Source organism: Schistocerca gregaria, chromosome 8 (assembly GCF_023897955.1).
Source record: "Schistocerca gregaria isolate iqSchGreg1 chromosome 8, iqSchGreg1.2, whole genome shotgun sequence".
Classification (NCBI taxonomy): Eukaryota; Metazoa; Arthropoda; class Insecta; order Orthoptera; family Acrididae; genus Schistocerca; species Schistocerca gregaria.
This window is the reverse complement of record NC_064927.1, coordinates 455,976,094-455,983,418: the sequence shown is the minus strand read 5'-3', so window position 1 is coordinate 455,983,418 and position 7,325 is coordinate 455,976,094. Positions and strand designations below refer to the sequence as shown.

The following is a 7,325-nucleotide window of genomic DNA, read 5'->3' as shown; positions in this document are numbered from 1 at the left end:
GCACTATAGGACTTCACTTCTGAGGTCATCAGCCCCCTAGAACTTAGAACTACTTAAACCTGACTAACCGAAGGACATCACACGCATCCATGGCCGAGGCAGGATTCGAACTTGCGGCCGTATCGGTCGCGCGGTTCCAGACTGAAGCGCCTAGTAACGCTCAGCCACTGCGGCCGGCCAGTTCGCCTCACAAGGGCTGAGTGCACCCCGCTTGCCAACAGCGCTCGGCAGACCGGATGGTCGCCCATCCAAGTGGTAGCCCAGCCCGACAGTGCTTAACTTCGGTCATCTGACGGGAACCGGTGTTACCGCTGCGGCAAGGCCGTTGGCATAACACACGATCCCACAACTCATTTTTGTTTGTTACATAGTCAACGGAAAATAATAAACGTTTGTTCATGTTTACTATACTTACATACGGTTTCCCTCAAAGTGTTCTGAAGTTGTACCTAGTACTTTTCAGTATCCTACATACTGTTCTTTAAAGAGACATCATCCCAACATGTTCTTCCCAATGTGCTCTAATTTCCGTTGTTTTTTTTCTGGGATTTTGCTTCACCATTTTCAGCACTTGTCTTTTATCTCTAGTAGAGGTAAGGTGCCTAATATGAGACATACTTTCGTAAACCCATTTGGAAGACCTAAAAGTAACTGTAATTCTTTTTTTATGATGATGATAATTTCTTGCATTATTCACTTTTATCATACAATTACCGTATTTGCAGTAATAAACAACTTTCAGAGTAGTTATTAAATCTTCACAAAAGCACCTCGTAGAAATGAGATCAAGGTTTCCTAATATGAGACATTAATAATATTTTGTTTTAATTATTTTACTACAGAATAACGACATGAATATACAGTTTTTACATGTTCATTCATTTATGTTATCCTTCACTCATTTCACACTACTTAGGTTTGTATTAATGACATCCCGGGCAAACAAAGTTGTCTTCTGTGACACCGCAATCTTGAGGAGCCCAGCGATAACATTTCGTACACTCCCCGTGTTTGTCTTCAGAAAAGTGCCCAGTACAAACAGACGCTCTGCGTCATCGTCATCACTGCTGCCTGAATCCCCGCTATCATAAAGATGGACATCGGATGCCGAGTCACTAGACGATTCTTTTGCTTTAGGTCTACGATTTGAAGATTTTCTACTCTTCTCCCCAAATAACTTTCCTGTTGCTTTCTTAGCTTCAGCTTCTGATTTCTTCTGTTTAGATTGTTGCAATTGCTTCACATAAGGAGTTGTAGTAAGTAACGCAGCAGAGCACGAACGCGATGTTTGACCTATTTGACTATCTCCAGGTGGTTTTGCGATGTGTGGGAGAGGTCTGATGTCTGCCGGGCTGACAGGTTGACCATCACTGTCAGTAGTTTCATTTTCGTTTTTGGCATCTCTTTCTTGAAGAGCGTCAGCATGGCGATGAACTGAAAATTCGTGTTTCCTAGCCAGCCGCGGTGGCCGAGCGGTTCTAGGCGCTTCAATCCTTGAAATTGGAGTAATATTGATCAATTTCTGAGAAAAATACTGCCTTGCAGGAAAGTTCCAGAAAACATTCCAATTTCTGATCATAAGACTAGTCAAAGTAATCCCTGTTTATGATAATTTAATCGAATTAAAATAAACGCAGTTGCCAAAATTTTACTACAATAAATGAATAAAAATATTATCTCATTATAGCAGAGCGTAAATTACATATAACAAATTGTGAGAGGAGTTCCCCCAATATGCCATAGGTATCGTAATATGCGACACTGTCGCGTATTTGGATCCACTTGCTATCGCATATTAGGAATTTCGCCATCTTACAAATGAATCACGCACTTGCTAATAACGTTCGTTGGAAAATGAATCTATTTGTCAATAATTATAGGTAATACCGTCACAAATTACAACAATAAAAGTGTGCAGTAATATCCACTCAGCTTTAAGCTGAAATATTGTCTTAACACCGATGTCGCAACAACTCCAAACACAAGAAATTTTGTATCAACCTCTACGTACTGTGTCCTACTCGCTGTGTCGTCGTCTGGCACGCAATAGACGTGTTTAGGAAACTCTGCATCAGAGTGCAGCCCCTAACGTGGACATAGTTGTGATGTCTCATATTAGGGAACTATCGCATAATAGGTACCTTTCCTCTACTACGTTTTGACGAAGCACCTGTCCTAGGCTGATTCACTACAATGTTCTTCGTTTTGTAGTGCTGGATGGCACATAACACAGTGGACGGATTTCTGTGTACAGCTCCCCCAGTTTCTTTAAATGTCGTAATTTTATTCATGCATATGCAAGATAATTGTTCTCTCTTCTAGGATCGTCCCTTTTCCTTTCCGTCCGCTGAACATGCTTGTATACAATATGGCAGCAGACAGGAATGAGTTGTGAAGACAAACTACTTTGGCTCAAATGGCTCTAAGCACTATGCGACTTAACACACATCCATTCCCGCGGCAGGATTCGAACCTCCGACCGTAGCGGTCGATCGGTTCCAGATTGTAGCGCATAGAACCGCACGGCCTCTCCGGCCGGCACAAACTACTTTGTCTAATGCTGTACCACAGTGCTCATTTAAATACTTGCGTCATTCTCACGAAGTAATAAGTGCTATTGACAGGGGATGTCGAATCGACTACATATTTTTAAATCACCGGAAGACTTTCGACATCTTACCTGAAAAGCGACTTCTAATCGAATTGATTGGCTGTGGACTATCGTCCCGTTTGTGCGACTAGAATCGTGATTTCTTGTCAGATAGGTCACTGTTCGTTATAACTGAGGGAAAGTCGTCGAATAAAACAGAAGTAATATCTGGAGTTATAGGCCCTCTGCTGTTCCTGATCTACCTAATCGATATGGGAGATAATCTGAGTAGCACTCTTAGATTTTTTGCAGATGATTATCGAAACAAATTACAAAACAATTTTGACAAGATATCCGTAAGGTGCGAAAAGCGGCAATTGACTGTAAATAATAAAAAGTGTACCATAGGTGCAACCACAACGGAGGGGTATCTGTTGAGAGGCCAGACAAACGGGGGTGGTTCCTGAAGAGGGGCAGCAGCCTTTTCAGTAGTTGCAGGGACAACAGTCTGGATGATTGACTGATCTGGCCTTGTAACAATAACCAAAACGGCCTTGCTGTGCTGGTACTGCGAACGGCTGAAAGCAAGGGGAAACTACAGCCGTAATCTTTCCCGAGGGCATACAGCTTTACTGTATGATTAAATGATGATGGCGTCCTCTTAGGTAAAATATTCCGGAGGTAAAATAGTCCCCCATTCGGATCTCTGGGCGGGGACTACTCAAGAGGATGTCGTTATCAGGAGAAAGAAAACTGGCGTTAAGGTTAGATATAGTGGGAATTAGTGAAGTGCGGTGGCAGGAGGAACAAGACTTTTGGTCGGGTGACTACAGGGTTATAAACACAAAATCAAATAGGGGTAATGCAGGAGTAGGTTTAATAATGAATAGGGAAATAGGAATGCGGGTAAGCTACTACAAACAGCATAGTGAACGCATTATTGTGGCCAAGATAGATACGAAGCCCACACCTACTACAGTAGTACAAGTTTATATGCCAACTAGCTCTGCAGATGACGAAGAAATGGAAGAAATGTATGATGAAATAAAAGAAATTATTCAGATAGTGAAGGGAGACGAAAATTTAATAGTCATGGGTGACTGGAATTCGAGTGTAGGAAAAGGGAGAGAAGGAAGCGTAGTAGATGAATATGGGTTGGGGCTAAGAAATGAAAGAGGAAGCCGCCTGGTAGAATTTTGCACAGAGCACAACTTAATCATAGCTAACACTTGGTTCAAGAATCATAAAAGAAGGCTGTATACATGGAAGAAGCCTGGAGATACTGACAGGTTTCAGATAGAATATATAATAGTAAGACAGAGATTTAGGAACCAGGTTTTAATTTGTAAGACATTTCCAGGGGCAGATGTGGACTCTGACCACAATCTATTGGTTATGACCTGTAGATTAAAACTAAAGAAACTGCAAAAAGGTGGGAATTTAAGGAGACGGGACCTGAATAAACTAAAAGAACCTGAGGTTGTACAGTGTTTCAGGGAGAGCATAAGGGAGCAATTGACAGGAATGGGGGAAAGAAATACGGTAGAAGAAGAATGGGTAGCTTTGAGGGATGAAGTAGTGAAGGCAGCAGAGGATCAAATAGGTAAAAAGATGAAGGCTAGTAGAAATCCTTGGGTAACAGAAGAAATATTGAACTTAATTGATGAAAGGAGAAAATATGAAAATGCAGTAAATGAAGCAGGCAAAAAGGAATACAGACGTCTCAAAATTGAGATCGACAGGAAGTGCAAAATGGCTAAGCAATGATGGCTAGAGGACAAATGTAAGGATGTAGATGCTTATCTCACTAGGGGTAAGATAGATACTGCCTACAGGAAAATTAAAGAGACCTTTGGAGAAAATAGAACCACTTGTATGAATATCAAGAGCGCAGATGAAAACCTAGTTCTAAGCAAAGAAGGGAAAGCAGAAAGGTGGAAGGAGTATATAGAGGGTCTATACAAGGGCGATGTACTTGAGGACAATATTATGGAAATGGAAGAGGATGTAGATGAAGATGAAATGGGAGATACGATATTGCGTGAAGAGTTTGACAGAGTACTGAAAGACCTGAGTCGAAACAAGGCCCTCAGAGTAGACAACATCCCATTGGAACTACTGACGGCCTTGGGAGAGCCAGTCCTGACAAAACTCTACCATCTAGTGAGCAAGATGTATGAGACAGGCGAAATACCCTTAGACTTCAAGAAGAATATAATAATTCCAATCCCAAAGAAAGCAGGTGTTGACAGATGTGAAAATTACCGAACTATCAGTTTAATAAGTCATAGCTGTAAAATACTAACGCGAATTCTTTACAGACGAATGGAAAAACTAGTAGAAGCCGACCTCGGGGAAGATCAGTTTGGATTCCGTAGAAATGTTAGAACACGTGAGGCAATACTGTCCCTACGACTTACCTTAGGAGCTAGATTAAGGAAGGGCAAACCTACGTTTCTAGCATTTGTAGACTTAGAGAAAGCTTTTGACAATGTTGATTGGAATACTCTCTTTCAAATTCTGAAGGTAGCAGGGATAAAATACAGGGAGCGAAAGGCTATTTACAATTTGTACAGAAACCAGATGGCACTTATAAGAGTCGAGGGACATGAAAGGGATGCAGTGGTTGAGAAGGGAGTGAGACAGGGTTGCAGTCTCTCTCCGATGTTATTCAATCTGTACATTGAGCAAGCAGTGAAGGAAACAAAAGAGAAATTCGTAGTAGGTATTAAAATCCATGGAGAAGAAATAAAAATGTTGAAGTTCGCCGATGACATCGTAATTCTGTCAGAGACAGCAAAGGACTTGGAAGAGCAGTTGAACGGAATGGATAGTGTCTTGAAAGGAGGAAATAAGATGAACATCAACAAAAGCAAAACGAGGATAATGGAACGTAGTCGAATAAAGTCGGGTGAGGCTGAGGGAATTAGATTAGGAAATGAGACAATTAAAGTAGTAAAGGAATTTTGCTATTTGAGGAGCAAAATAACTGATGATGGTCGAAGTAGAGAGGATATAAAATGTAGACTGGCAATGGCAAGGAAAGCGTTTCTGAAGAAGAGAAATTTGTTAACATTGAGTATAGATTTAAGTGTCAGGAAGTCGTTTCTGAAAGTATTTGTATGGTGTAGCCATGTATGGAAGTGAAACATGGACGATAACTAGTTTGGACAAGAAGAGAATAGAAGCTTTCGAAATGTGGTGCTACAGAAGAATGCTGAAGATTAGATGGGTAGATCACATACCTAATGAGGAAGTATTGAATAGGATTGGAGAGAAGAGAAGTTTGTGGCACAACTTGACAAGAAGAAGGGATCGGTTGGTAGGACATGTTATGAGGCACCAAGGGATCACCAATTTAGTATTAGAGGGCAGTGTGGAGGGTAAAAATTGTAGAGGGAGACCAAGAGATGACTACACTAAGGAGATTCAGAAGGATGTAGGTTGCAGTAGGTACTGGGGGATGAGGAAGCTTGCACAAGATAGATTAGCATGGAGAGCTGCATCAAACCACAACAACAATAAAAAGTGTGAAGTCAAAAAAATATTAGAAGGAACCAGCTAAATTTCGGTTACACGATAAATCACACAAATCGGGGATTACAATTCCGAATAACTCAATTTGGTACTATGACATAGATAATGTTGTGGGTAAAGCGAACCAGAGGCTACGATTTATTGGCAGAACCCTGAGAAAAGCAACAGGTCTACTGAAGAGTCTGTTTACACTACGCCTGTCTGCCCTCTTCAGGAGTACTGTTGTTTGGTGTGGTATCCACATGAAATAGCATCGACGTAGGACATCTAAAAAGTTCAGCGAAGGCCAGTTCTTTTTGTACTATCGCGAAATAGGGAAGAGAGAGCCACGAATACGATACATGAACGGGGTGGCAATTATTTTTTTTTAAAAAAAAGAGGCGATTTTCCTTGCGGTAGACTGGTATTACACTATCAAATTTCCAGAATGAGATTTTCACTCTGCAGCGGAGTGTGCGCTGATATGAAACTTCATGGCAGATTAAAACTGTGAGTCTCGGTCGGGCACACAGTTTTAATCTGCCAGGAAGTTTCACTATCAAATTTCTTTGTCAAATTTCTTTGTCAAATATCTTTGTCCAATATCTTTGTCCAATATCTTTGTCAAAGATATTTGATGGTATAATAGGAAACTTTGTCAAATGTCGTCCAATATTTGATCAAATCTAGGGCCTCGCTGTAGATTTGAGAAAGAAGTCGCTTGTCTTCTGTTCACTGCAAATGTAACATGTTACCACAAGGAGCGCTAGCATCGCTGCATTCTGTCGTCTGTAATGTTTTTATAAACATTGTGGGTAAATACAATTGGTGTGCGTCGACAACTACAAAATTAATAGAGATGTATGAAACTGATGAGGCGCTTTACAACGTGAGGCACGCGGAATACAAAATAGATTACGAAGATTCGATACCTGACCTAACCTGTCCTAACCCTCTCCTCCAGCGAGCCTGTCTTCTGCAGATGTAGCAGTTCATAAGTGAATATTGTGATATGAGGATACACTTCATTGAGCACATACAGAAATGTATGCTCATCCATTCTCAAGTAATTGATGTACGACTTGACGTCCTTCACTATTAGCTCAGGTAACAAACTTTGTTGAATGCTTTTATCGTGTCGTCGTAAATCCCACGGCTTCACCCAGGTATGTTTCCTTTTTTCCCCCCGCTTCTCTTCCGCATATGCACACAGTGCAAT

The 7,325-nt window shown here is 41.1% G+C and overlaps 1 pseudogene; it reads right to left on the bottom strand.

Moving 5' to 3' along the window:
• Positions 1-212: 212 nt before the first annotated feature.
• Positions 213-330, bottom strand: LOC126285636 (5S ribosomal RNA; annotated as a pseudogene).
• Between the last annotated feature and the right edge of the window lie 6,995 nt (positions 331-7,325).